This window comes from Scleropages formosus, chromosome 9 (genome assembly GCF_900964775.1).
Source record: "Scleropages formosus chromosome 9, fSclFor1.1, whole genome shotgun sequence".
NCBI classification, from domain to species: Eukaryota; Metazoa; Chordata; class Actinopteri; order Osteoglossiformes; family Osteoglossidae; genus Scleropages; species Scleropages formosus.
This window is the reverse complement of record NC_041814.1, coordinates 29,744,776-29,757,771: the sequence shown is the minus strand read 5'-3', so window position 1 is coordinate 29,757,771 and position 12,996 is coordinate 29,744,776. Positions and strand designations below refer to the sequence as shown.

General features: G+C 46.4%; 1 protein-coding gene across 4 annotated transcripts in view; it reads left to right on the top strand.

Moving 5' to 3' along the window:
* ephb1 (EPH receptor B1) overlaps window positions 1–12,996 on the top strand; it is a 200,350-nt gene that overhangs the window by 16,153 nt on the left and 171,201 nt on the right. The window contains exon 1 of one of the 4 annotated variants that reach the window (XM_029254618.1): window positions 2,406–2,495. The exons of the other annotated variants lie outside the window; for them this stretch is intronic. The gene's annotated coding sequence lies outside the window, so the exon portion shown is untranslated. Of the gene's footprint in view, window positions 1–2,405; window positions 2,496–12,996 lie in introns of those variants that run through there. 4 annotated transcript variants of the gene reach the window in all.

Here is a 12,996-nt window from a genome sequence, read left to right as displayed (position 1 = left end):
GAGAAGCTCGAAAATGGCAATGGGGAAGCAGATGAATTATCTGCGGATGGAACAGGCACAAGCAGACACAAAAGTTCTAGGTGGATCGTTGATCCCGGAAAGCACCGCACACCCGTGGGTTGAGTGCCAGCGACCTGTAGGATACTCCACCTCTCTGGACCCAACTCTGGGACCTGATTGGCTTGTTTAATTTGCATCCTCACTGAAAGCTGCGGTTCTGAACCACAAGCTTTCAAAGCCCATCCAGAAAGTACCATGGTGGTTAAAGAGATACATATTTAACCAGAAGGTTGTGCGTTTAAGACCGAAGTTGGAATTAACAAGTGTAGTTTGGGCAATTCCTTCAAGAAAGTTACATACAGTTAATGACTTTGGTACAGTGAAGAAATTTATCGTAGAGCACTTAGCAGGGTTATAAGTGTAAAACTGTTAAATAAATGTAAAAAAACGTTAATCTTGTATAATGTCCGCATTACAAGGGTGTTCTGAGTAATGCAGTGCTGGCGTGGTGGTGTCCTACTGGGACCTCTAATACCTGATTTACTGTAGCTGTGCGCTGTAAGTGTTATAAAGTGCTATTTATTCCCACTTTCATATCTGTCATTGTAAGCATGTGCTGCGGAAGATATAGTGTAAGCACACATTGTGAGAGCACGCCGCATGATGTGATGTATTTGGGATGGTAATTATGACCGATGCTGGAAGGAGAACGCGGGACGGAGTGTGACGTCGCACTCGTGGCACGATGCCCAGGCTGTTTGATTTACACGGACAAGGGCGGCCAGCAGGGTCCAATCAAATGGGCTTTTCGGGGGACCTATACTGAGATGAGGCCTGTGGAGAGAGTCGACGGATGAGGCCGTTTTTCTTCCGGACATCATTCCTCTCTCTCTCAGCAAACACCGCCCCCCCAAGAACCTCCACCCCCACCCTGGGCAACCCTTCCTCTCTGAGCTGCGTGCTGCCAGGAGGAAACCATTACGAAGGATAAAACACCGTTTCTTGGCTGCAGTCCCAGCTCAAAGAGCTCGACGCGTCCCATCGCCTGTGTGGGATCCCGTCACGCGGACCGTCGCTGAGGATCAGCTTGTGCGATATGAACGAAAGGCAGCGGAGAGGAGAGAGGTGAGAACAAAGAAGGCCTTGGAGTTAAGCACCGGAGTGAAAATTTTGGAACGAGGTCTCCTTCCGCGGCCCTGAGATCTTCACTCTTGCCCGGCTAATTAGAGAAGCTCGTGATCCAGAACGTTCTCTCGCCTTCCAACACATCCAGGGCTTCTTCAGATTTTTTTTCTCCTTACACATCCACATTTTGCTGTTGTACTTGCACGTACTTCCTTGAGACTCTTGTTTAACTAATTAGAGGTGCTTGAAAGGGAAAATTAAACCTCCCCCCCAAGAGCATTAATTTAAAATTTTATCAAAGGCTACTCCCATTTCTTGACGACTCCAGAAGGAAAAATTGGGATCAAGGCAATCGCTCACTCAGCTCTTCCTGTTCAAACATTCTGTATTAGCTTCCTTACTCTCAATGGTGGAAGTGCACTGCTGCAGCTTCTTTGACTCTACCAGATGATCTCCTCACCCTCCTCTTCCTTTACAGCTGTTCATTTAAAGAACCCCAAGGTCAATTCAACAACTCAGTGGCAAGGTCAGCTCAACATCTCAATCCCGAGGTCTGCTCAACAACTCAATCCCGAGGTCAACTCAGCAACTCAACCTCAAGGTCAATTCAACAACTCAATACCAAAGTCAACTCAAAAACTCAATCCTGAGGTCAACTCAGCAGCTCAACCCAGAGGTGAACTTAGATCCACCCCAACAAACTCAACACTGAACATCCGGGGAAAAACTCAACTATGTGTTAAATGCTTTATTTTTTTATTAATACTTTTTGGGGTCATTTGGGAAGAAACAAAAAGCCGTGAGTTAAAAGAAAGAGTTTTCCACAGCATTCAAGCTGTTCCATTTGCCACTCACCCTGAGCAGTGCCCCACACCGCCCCCCCATGGTTCTCCTTTCCCGTTTTTTGCTTCCGATCCTCGCCGGAGCTCTCGCCTTATTCCCGGGACTCGTGTAAACAAGCTAATTAAACAGAAATAAACTCCCTCTGGCCTCGGTGGGGAGGGAGCGACCCGCCGCTGATCTATGGGTTTGGACTGTGCCAGATGAGATGGGGAGGAGGGACGACAACTGGGGGCAAGACTTGAAAGCCGGAGTCCCGGTTCCAAAGAGTTTGAACTACAGCAGACCTGTTTCTTCACCGCCTCCGTGTTCTGGGACCTGGGTGGGGGATGGGGGGTTAATTAGGGTTGGCACATGACACTTGGGTAAGATAAATCACCGCGGTACGCTGGGCCTGGTTTCTTTCGTGGAGCGCAGAAGGAGCACCCTCCTCGGGGTGACTGCCGGAGGCAGGACAGCTGGCTGATGCACCACACCTGGGTCCGCAGGAGGAGCGGAGACTCTCATTCTCATGCTGAATTATTAATAAGGTAACCATTCTGATCGGGAGTGATTTGCATGACCTAAATCGCAGTTACACACTTCCTCTTCTTTCTCAATGCCATCCGTCCCAAATGTGATGGCTTTGACAAAGTCGCACGTCCCATGCAGTTATGCACCAATGATGTTATTAATATCACCATATATTGATGAACTGACACATTCCTCCACTGCAACTTACAACATGAGGTTTCTACATTTATCACAATTTTTTTATCATGATACAGCAAGGTAATTTTTTACTGCGTTCATTCAGTGTAAGCACCTTGATCAAGGGTAATACAGCAGGAGATTGGATTCAGATTTTGGACCTTTGACTGAAAGGCAGTGATTTTATCAGCCCTGCCCTCTGCTGCCCATGCTGTGCAGTTCTTTGGTAATATGAACAAGTCTGTGTTGCAGGGTTTATGGTTTGATCAGCTGTCCCGTAAGGGAGGGCATCAAAGGTTGCTCGGCTGCCCTCTTCAGTGAAGAATTGTGGGTATTTCCCTATGGTACGGAGGAGGGATTTTTGGGAAAGTCAGTACCTAGTGGATCGCTGTGCGCCTGTTGAGAGCAGGGCATTGTGGATAGAAGTGCTGTGCTTTGGGGTGGTACGCAAAGTGTAAGCCACCTGTTGTTGCGGGGGGTAGGTTACGAGGAGGTGACCCTTCTCCCGAGCCTCCGGTTTCGTTCCGACGACTTCTTTTTCCAGCTCGCGGAGAGCGATGAGAACTGTGGCAGGGCCTGGCGGCTCCTTTCCGGCAGGAAGTCAAGCGTGTGCGGCGAAGCGTGTCGTCTCCGGCTGCCAGGATCTGTCTCGACCAGCTTGACCTCCCCCCTCCTCAGTCCTGTTAGCTTCCTGTCACGTACCCCTCCTCCTGAGCCACCCCCGCAGCTTCCTGCCCTAGAGAAGCGCTGATACGGACCAGTCATATCAAAGTGACAGGCGCGACGCGCTGGCAGCATGGCCCTTACCCATAATGCAATGTACTCGGTGGATACAGACCCCCCCCACTCCCCTGGGTAGCCCCCAGGGACTCGGAGCATATGCACAGAAGTCACAGGTTGCACCGGTTCTACTCTACCATTCTGCCTCAGAGCTACCTGGAGTCACTCCTACAGGGAGCTGCAGGGCCGTCTTTGAAATGCAGAAACGATCTTCACTAATTCTCCAGAGTTATTATTTTAATTTTTTTTTTTTTTTTTAATGATAAAACTCAGCATTCTGGCTTCCCATCCAGGGTGTAGCTGACTGCCCTTGTACCCCGTGTTTCCAGGAAAGGCTTTTGACTGCCGCGACCCTGACTTGGACAAGTGGTGAATGATAGCGAGCGAGTAATTTAATATTTAGGCAAACAAGCAAAGAAATTAAATTACATGTTTTTAAAATATGTTTAATATTTTTACCATTCAGTTACACCAACAGCTTGTCCTGGTCAAGGTCGCAGTAATAATCTATCTGTCTGTCACCTTTGCATCAACTTCTGAAAAACATATGTCCATATCTTTTACACAGCTTTCGTATGTGTGTAAGCGTACGAGGTGTGTAATTAGGACGAAGACATGCGCATTGGGTGGCTGAGAGTTGACGACACTCACACGGCCGCTCCCCGCCGATTAGCTGGCCCCTAAGCACGCGAGGGACCAGCGCAATGAATCGCTCCGGTAGACTCGCAGCTATAAAAGTGGGCGTCGCGCGTTGCTCTCGAGGAGGGATAAACATGACGATAATAACAACAACAGATAATAAGATAATAATCCTTATTCTTTGCTGAGTGACTCCTGTTGGATTTTGGCCAGACAGGCTGCACAGGACACATAAACAGGGGTGCGCCGGTGGGGGGTCTTCCATTCTTTGGCTAAGTGCATCATGGGTAGGATGCAAAGGTGGGGGCAGTCAATGCCAAGACTCTTAGACTGGGGTGGTACAGTGGCCACAAGGGATGAAGGCCTCATGTACAGTGGCCATCCAGGAGGTGAGAAGTGGGTTCACGCAGTGTGGTCCTCCAGGACGAGAGGTGAAGAACGTGGGTGCGAGACCCTTCCCCCACCGCGTGTACCGCCCGGACCGGATCAGTGATGCACAACCGTGGACAGAGCTGAGTCGAGGATAGGCTGAAAACTTAGGTGGTTGGTGATTGGAGGAATTTCAACGGCCCGTGTTAAGGCAGCATGGTCCAGGTTACTATGGAAACCAGGCCTTCCAAGAAAATGACCATTTGCATTTGATTCTTGATTGATCCTTGTTTGCTGTTCAGGAAAAGGATGCCGTAGAGGTGTTTGTCCTGGTAGTGAACATATGCTCGCTTGTGTGTATGTGTGTATCTGTTCCTTTCCTTTGAAAGCCAGAAAAGAAATGTGAAGAACTGACACAACTGCAAGGAAACAATGGTGTTTTCGCAGCACTATGACCCTGAGTTCCAACCTTAACCCTAACCATAACCCTGAAACCCCCCCAGACAAATTGACAAAAATATGACAAAATAATTTTAAAACAAATAAAATTAAGTTGATTTTACCACTAATTCAACAGTTTTAGGGTAATAACACAAATGTCCACACACACTTTCAGAACCGCTTGTCCCATATGGGGTCGCGGGGAACCACAGCCTACCCGGCAACAAAGGGCATAAGGCCGGAGGGGAAGGGGACACACCCAGGACGGGATGCCAGTCCGCTGCAAGGCACCCCAAGTGGGACTTGAACCCCAAACCCACCAGAGAGCAGGACTGTGGTCCAACCCACTGCGCCACCGCACCCCTTTTATCAATATATTTCGGGCTTAATGTCCTGTAAATATCTTGGCTATAGATATAATAAATTAAAAAAATAAAAATTTGAGACATTTAAACATTTTTTACTACTTAAATAATACATTTTAACTTGAGCCTTATTCAAATTCAAACAGCTTTAAAATATCTGACAAAAAAACTTTCAACTCCTATTTAAAACTCCTTGATGGATTCATGAAATAAACGTGAGAAACTTCCCTCATCACTCATCGCCGAGACTCAGGAACTCCTCACTAGAGATGTAAACACTGTGGAAGCGAGTTGAATTAAAGCAGCCCGACACTACTATCCTTCTGGGTGCTCTTTACCGCCATCTATAGGCTGGGCACAAAAGTACAAGACGTGAATGTTCCAGACAGAATTTTGTTGAGCAGAGATACATAGGAAAAAGGAATTCGGAATTAAAAAATATACAGAAAAAAGCTTGTGTCTTTGAAAATTCATAACTCGATTGCTTGTAACACGGGAACAAACGTAAATGTTGTTTCCTCTTCTTTGGTCTGTTGGACGGGTGCAGCATTGGTGTGACACGGCACGATTGGCAAAGCACGTGTTGCGGTTCATAACAAAGAGAGACGAAACACAAACACGCATGCGGATCGACGGGCTCACCAAGGGGTCAAAACAATGTCCACTTCCTCCTCTGCCTGCCTTCTCCTCTGCCCCTTGGGTCAGGCTTCTGCGCGTGCTGCCGATGCACCGTGGCTGGTTTACTCACCCAGGTATGGCTTGTCCAGATGCAGGGACGACCTCCCCCCCCCCCCACTACCCCCCCAACATGAAAACAAACCGATTTGGTGAAACATCGACGGGGAGATAAAGCCAGTGTTAGCCTTTCCTCCCACACAATGGGAGAGTGCTGGGGAAAAGTAATTGCTTATCGATTCCCGCGGGTGCATTTGGGGAATGTTTGTGTTCATCCTCGGCGCTGCTCGAGCCGCTGGCATTCTGCGGTCGCGTGGTCTACGGTACGAGGCTCCCGGCGAGACATAACCGCTTTGGTGCAAAGGGGAACACATTTACATTTCTCCAAGTTCATTAAGCAGTTCAGCTAAAGTGACTTTCTCCTACGTGTGACAGCAGGGCAGTATCTGGGCCTGGAGCGTACAACCTTCTGGTCACTCCCCTATGTTCTATTTCCTCTTTTCCCATATTTATGATCCTCATTGCTTCCCATCTTTTTCACCACTTTTGCCCCTCAATCAGACCGTAGTGAACTGAATGGGAAGTGAGGTCCAGTAAGACATGTCAATGACGTTTTCGCCTTGTCCAGTTGTAGGATTTAAGCCCAACCCTGGACCCAGCCCTAACCCTAAATCCAAACCCAACCCTGACAGTAACCGTGGAACGAACCCTAACCGCAAGTGGTTTGTTCGAAGGTAACAGTTTGGCTTAGGACAGCGGCTGGTGTAGCGGTTAAAGCTGCTGCCATGTCCTCTGAAGGTCTTCTGAACGTTCCGATCACACCTCCTGCTGTAGTACCCCTGAACAAGGTACTTACCCTGAATTGATGCAATAAAAATTACCCAGCTGTATTAATGAGTAAATCTCTGTAAGTATAGCATACCCGACACTGTAATTTGTGCTGAAAAAAGTGTCACATGAATAAAAAATACACTTTGAAAGCTGTACTTTAGTTTCTTTTCATGCTTTGAACCTCATCTTGCCCGAGGCGTTATGGATTAATGAAGTCCTTGTCCGTTCATACCTTGAAACATCAGCCAGGCTGTCGGGTTACTTTAAATGTCCTTTACGAGGTGCAGCCCAGTAAAGCTGGGATGCTGACTGGGTATTGGTGTGCAGGGACAGAGAAGCAGCCAATCAACGGTCATCAATCGGTAGCGTTTAACGAGCTTGGCCAATAGGATTTCAGCAGCGGGTGTGGCTTGCACGTGATTTGTCCAGTTACACTTGAGTAAAAATTGTGAGAAACACGTTAATGCCTTTCGGTATAAAAATCTGTTCACCTTTCTTTCCTGCCAAGTTTAGAGATGTTACATAAAGAACTTTAGAAGGAGAGTTTCTAAGAGTTTCTAAAACATCCAAAGCACGAGGAACACAACAGTGTGAGATAAGAGCCCCGGTGTTTGGCTTAGCATGCGGTGAAGAGCCACCAGTATGGAGGTGATGTGGGTGGTGGGTGGTGGGTGGTGGGTGTGGAAGGGCCGGGGGGGCCCATTACCCAGAGTGCAGGAACAGATGCTCTGGCGGTGAAGATGGCTTGCAACGCCTGGCTATGGTTAATCGCCTGGAAGGGCGCCTGGGACATGAGGGTCACTGCACCTGGCCTTTTTTTAAAAAAAGTAAAACAGTGAGGTTTTGGGAGAGTTTGCACACAAGCTGGCCATGCTAAGCCAGCTGTGGGGTTAAAAACGGTCAAGATATGAATATTCATGATTGAATCTGACTTGTGCACCCCACTGGTTCACTGGGGCACAGAAAGTGGTTAAAACACTGGGCTTTGGGCCAATCACAGCACAGGGAGAGAAACTCGGAGCGGGACCAGTGTGACAATCTGCATAAAACACTGTCTGCCGAGCAAGTAAATACTGCAATAATTTGTAGAAACATGATTACATTTTATACATTTCTATAACCTCTAACATACGGCCTCTAAGGCTCCAACAATGTAAAACAGGATTTTTCTTCTGGAAAACATATTATACATTTACAATAAACATAAATGCAGAGAAATGAATAATACACCTGGTATTACTGTACCACCTCTGCAGGTACTAATATTAAAAATAATTTAACGGCATACTATGCTACTTGAAAGTATGTGAAGCCTTTGTGTCCCTTGATTTTACCAGGAAACAGTTATTTAATGAGAATCAGTGTTTCCTGTGTGACATAATAGGTGTGCAATGTTGCTTTAGGGGAAACCATTTATGTAGTAGAAACATGGTAGTAGTGCAGGTGTAAAAAGAAGTGCTTGATAGATAGATAGATAGATAGATAGATATGTAACAAATAAGTTAAACCAATTAGGTAAGTAAAATCATGTGTGTAATCAGTAATTTATTCATTTTATTTTTTTATTTCAAGATTTAACATTTATTTTTCAAAAATTTATTTTAATATTTTTACAAGACTAGTAACCATCCTTTAAGGGTTAATATGTTTTCAAGCTGCACTGTATGCTGTTAAATTATTTCAGTTTTTTTCAATATTTGTACCTGCAGAGATGGTCATTTTCATACCTGTATCTGACACCGGGTGTAAATTTGTCCTTAACTGAACAGATTCCTCTGTTTACACTTTTTTTATGTTTTCGTTTGCCAGTGTGTGTTTATTTGAATGTAATAATACGTTCTTGTTGGCTTGTTTATCGCTTCCCAGACATGCAAATGAGGGTCGTCGGAGAGGGGCGGGAAATCAGCCGCTTGGGTTCCACAGCTGGCGAAGCTGTCTGGCCTGGTGTCCCCTCGATGGGGGGAGCTGGTCAAGTTGTGCGCGTGTGTGTGTGTGTGCGTGTGCGTGTGCATGCGTGTGCATGCGTGCATGCGTGCATGCGTGCATGTGGTCGCTCAGCACTCTCTGGAGAGAAATGATCCATCAAAGCCGGACAGGAGTGAAAAAATGAAGTGAGTTCTGTCCTCCTTCGTATCGACCGTTTCTCCTTATTCGCTGTGCCGCTCGGTGATGGGAGGGTGGACGCCCTGTCCACCGGGCCTGGAACCCAACCCCTTCTGCGCCAGGTCATCCATTCCCATGAACATTAGTCTTTGTGTGTTACCGTGGTCCTTTCTTCATAAGAGCAGAGGACAGCGTTGCGACGGGCGCCGTCTCACCTGATCGTGTGCTGTATCTGAACGCCGTTTATCAGCTGTGAAATTAGCTCTGTGTCGCGGTTCATTGCGTGTGTTTTTATTAATTTATTTCGCCGTTTGTTGTGGCCCGTCACGGGTCAGAGGTTTCTCCTTCAAGGAGAGGAAGCTGGGAAAAGGGACTACGGGGCATTACTGCAGAACTCCTAGATGGTCTGGCTGCAGTGTGGGACCTGGTTTACCTCTAGGGAGTTCTGGATTTTCTATTAAAATGACTTATTTATCTTATTCCTTTGTCCAGAGTGACTTACAATGTTTGCTTTGTACACTGACTTACACTGATTTACCTATTAACACAGAAAGGTCATTTTTACTGTATTCTGGGGGCAGCTGGTAGTGTAGTGGTTAGAGCTGCTGCCTTCGGAGATAAAGGTTGCATGTTTGAATCCCTTCTCTAGCTATAGCACTTTGAGGAAGGTCCTTACTCCAGTATAAATGAGACAATAATTAGAGGCAGTTTAACATAGTAAGTCGCTTTGAAGAAAAGTGTTCCATAAATGAATAAACATATCAATTGAGGGTAAGTATCTACAACAACGGTAGCGCGGCAGAAGCGGGGTTTCGAACCCTGGTCTTTGATTGCATGGTGATGGTTATAACCGCTACCCCATGAGGTTCAGCTTTTACATGCAGGTACATGATTAGCGATATGAATGCCTGTACCTGGAGGGGCTCGGTTCACGTCCCAGAAGTGCGCTGCACTTGTACCGTTGAACAAGACACTCAGCCATAATGGCGACATGCATATGGATAAAAATGTCTCCAAAGGAAATAATCTCCTGCTAAATGATCCCCTTTGGAAAAAAAACCATCCGTTGAGAAGTATGTAAGCAGCTCCTGATAAGAGCATCTGCTTAGCAGATAAATGGGCTAAAGAGGCGCAGTAATCCCCCCCCCCTCCCACTGCCCCCCACGCAAACAGATTCCCCGCTTTCAGGAGTGGGCTGTCAGACGCTTGTCTTGTTTGGGCTCCACGTTATCGCAGAGCGGTCCTGGGAGACGATGTAGTGGCGTTTTATTAAAAGGGATCTGTTTGCAAACGGGGCTGGACGTATGGGGGGGCGAGGCGGGGGTGGGGTTTGGAGGCGTCAGCTTATTCTCACTGTCTTGTTTGAGCGATCTGTGTGCCCGTGTGTTTTAACAGGGGTTCTTCTTGTATTTTTTTTTTCTTATGCAGGCCACGCTGGCCTCGTTTAAACATCCAAGGAGGAGTCGTCGTCAGCGAGTGAGAGCGAGGTGTGTGTGTTCAGGGAGATGAGGGACCGAGTCATCTCACATTTGCCTGCACGGTCTCGTGGCGTCGGGGGGTTTCTGGTCCGCGGACCTTCTCATAATGGGATGTTCTATTTCGGGTGCAGCGCGCACATGCTGACCCGGCTCTCTTCGAATCGCCCGCTGACACCCTTCCTGGGTGGTAGAGAGGAGGCTAATTTTTGCCAATTAGGGAAGGAATCTGTTTGATTGAGTGTTTCAAAGGTGTTGCTGGAAACCTGCACTGCTGGTTCATTCAAGCTGAGCCCCACAGTACCCAGGTTTGATGGAGACTTTGACTGAGTTGTTTTATCCATCCATCCATCCATCCATCTTGAGAAACTGACTGTCCAAATGAATGTTCTGGTGATCCAGAGTCTATTCCACCAAGCACAGGACATGATATCATCTGACATCATGACATCATATGGTGAAAAGAAGCAAAACTAACTGCACACATCTTCATCTATATCTCTCTTTCTGCTCATGTAATGCACATTGCATTTTCTATGAGATGTACGTCGCTTTGGAGAAAATCATCTGCAAAATGAGTAAATGTAAATGTAAATAGGAGGCATGGTACACCCTGGATAAAATACCCATCCGTCACAGGTCGCACAAACGTATCCGTTCACGCGTTGCGTGTGATGTAGAGTCACCGATCAACCTGAAACACGTGTCTTTGCACTGTGGGAGGAAGTCCATGTCAATGCGGGGAGAACACACAAACCCCACACAGACCGAGCTGGATTTGAAACCAGATGGAATCAGTCTAAATTCAACCAGCTAGCTAGTTGAGAACTTGTTATCCTTTTCCACTGGGGTTAAGCAGAATTAAATTTTATGAAACTGCCGTACGTACCAATTTGCACATGAAATATGCTCCCTTTATTTTCTCATTCTTTGAAATTGTAATACGACAGAATGAATTAATATTTTACTGACTTTAGGTAAAATATTAAATCTTCAGTACTCGACTTTAAAAGGCTAAGAGCGAATAGTTGCCGGATAATTGAAATCCTTAATATTATTGTCAGTTCCAAGAGTCAAAAAGTAGAAATGCCTTTACTTACCTTTCTGGCTGTCCGTAAAGCGATTTCTCGTTCAGTCCGAGCTGCGTGTCCTTTAGTGGGGGGGTCAGGCCATTCATCGAAATTTGGATCTGGGGTTCAGGAGCCCTCTTATACTGTAGGTGGCGCTCTTCATGAGATGGTTCCAACATGAGTCCTTTGCTGTGACATGTCTTTTTTTCCTGATGAATCATTTCATTCATAAACAAAACCTCTAGAATGGCACAGGTTGTTCCACAAACAAAGACACAAGAAACATCCCAAACAAAACTAAACAAACCCTGAGTATAAAATGGGTGTTTTCGAGAGAGCCTGAATTTTCCTGACATAAGAAAAGGCTTTGAAAATGAAAAATTTGGATGCCCTTGGAAAAGCGATGAGTTCGTCTGTTGTGTGTCTACACAAAACAGTCTCTCCCTCCAGGAAGAGCATTTGTAAACTGTTTTTGATTTAAACAGATTTTAAACATCACGACGATTGTTTACTGACACCTGGTGAGATGTCACCTTGTCTGGAGGATCAGAGTAGCGTGGTAAATTGAGGGGTTTGGGGTAGCGCTTCGGCAAGCATCAGGCTTTAATTCAGTTTTGCAAACTTCACACTTCATTGAGTTTCACTTCAGTTGTTCAGAAAATGAAAAAGGCAGGTTTTGGCTAAAAGTGTCCTGTTCCGTACTGGAATCCATCGTTCCCACCGCTCTAATAAAAGCATTCCGGAGCACAAGACCCGATATAAAGCCAAAGTACCGGAGACGCAGCCAAATTCCACAGAAGGCGTTGACATTGCTGACGTCTTTCTCAGGACGAGCTTCAGCTGTTCACTACCAATATGGGTGCCACTGCTTCTCAAAAGTTTTCACTTCTCAAACGTGTTCTGTGACCGTTGGGAATTTTAAATATTGCCCACTAAGAAAATAATCCAAAATAAAGCTGCATTCCAAACAAAGTTCTGTTGTTCGAAAACATTTACCTGCAGAAACAAGTAGGCAAAACGAATTCTCTCAAAATTCAGAAGCTGTCAAAATCTCGATGTTCATGTTAACGTCCTCGAAAGAGGAGCAAAACGGGTTTGAATTCAGAGCGACTGTAGCAACCGTCTTGTTCTGCGTCCCAATGCCGGCTTGAACTCACCCCCGTTCAAGGTTCCAAGGGCTTTCAGGTGTGGTCTGGACTATTTGGTACCTCACCATCCCCCATCTTCAGAGGCACCAACTTGCTGTCAAAATGGTTCCAACAAAACGAACTGCGATCTGTCAAGCCTTCGAAGTGCCTCCATCTGAAAACTGTTTTTTGGGAGGACTTTGCTGCGTTGAAAGGTTAATCTGGCAATAATTCTTGGCTAATACAGCCTCCCGAGGTCCTTTGTGGCACAGCAATGGCTGCGGGGGATTACAGAATCGGGGTTAATTGCGCTCCACAAAGGGCAGAGGTGGCTTCTCCGTTTGCAGCTGGACCTTTCTTTGCCTTTCTGGGAGGCCCTCAGATGAACATCTGCACGTGTGTCGCAGCCAAAATTAATTTACAGCTCGAAGCACTTCCCAAGAAGGAGCTCGTCGCTGTCGTATCT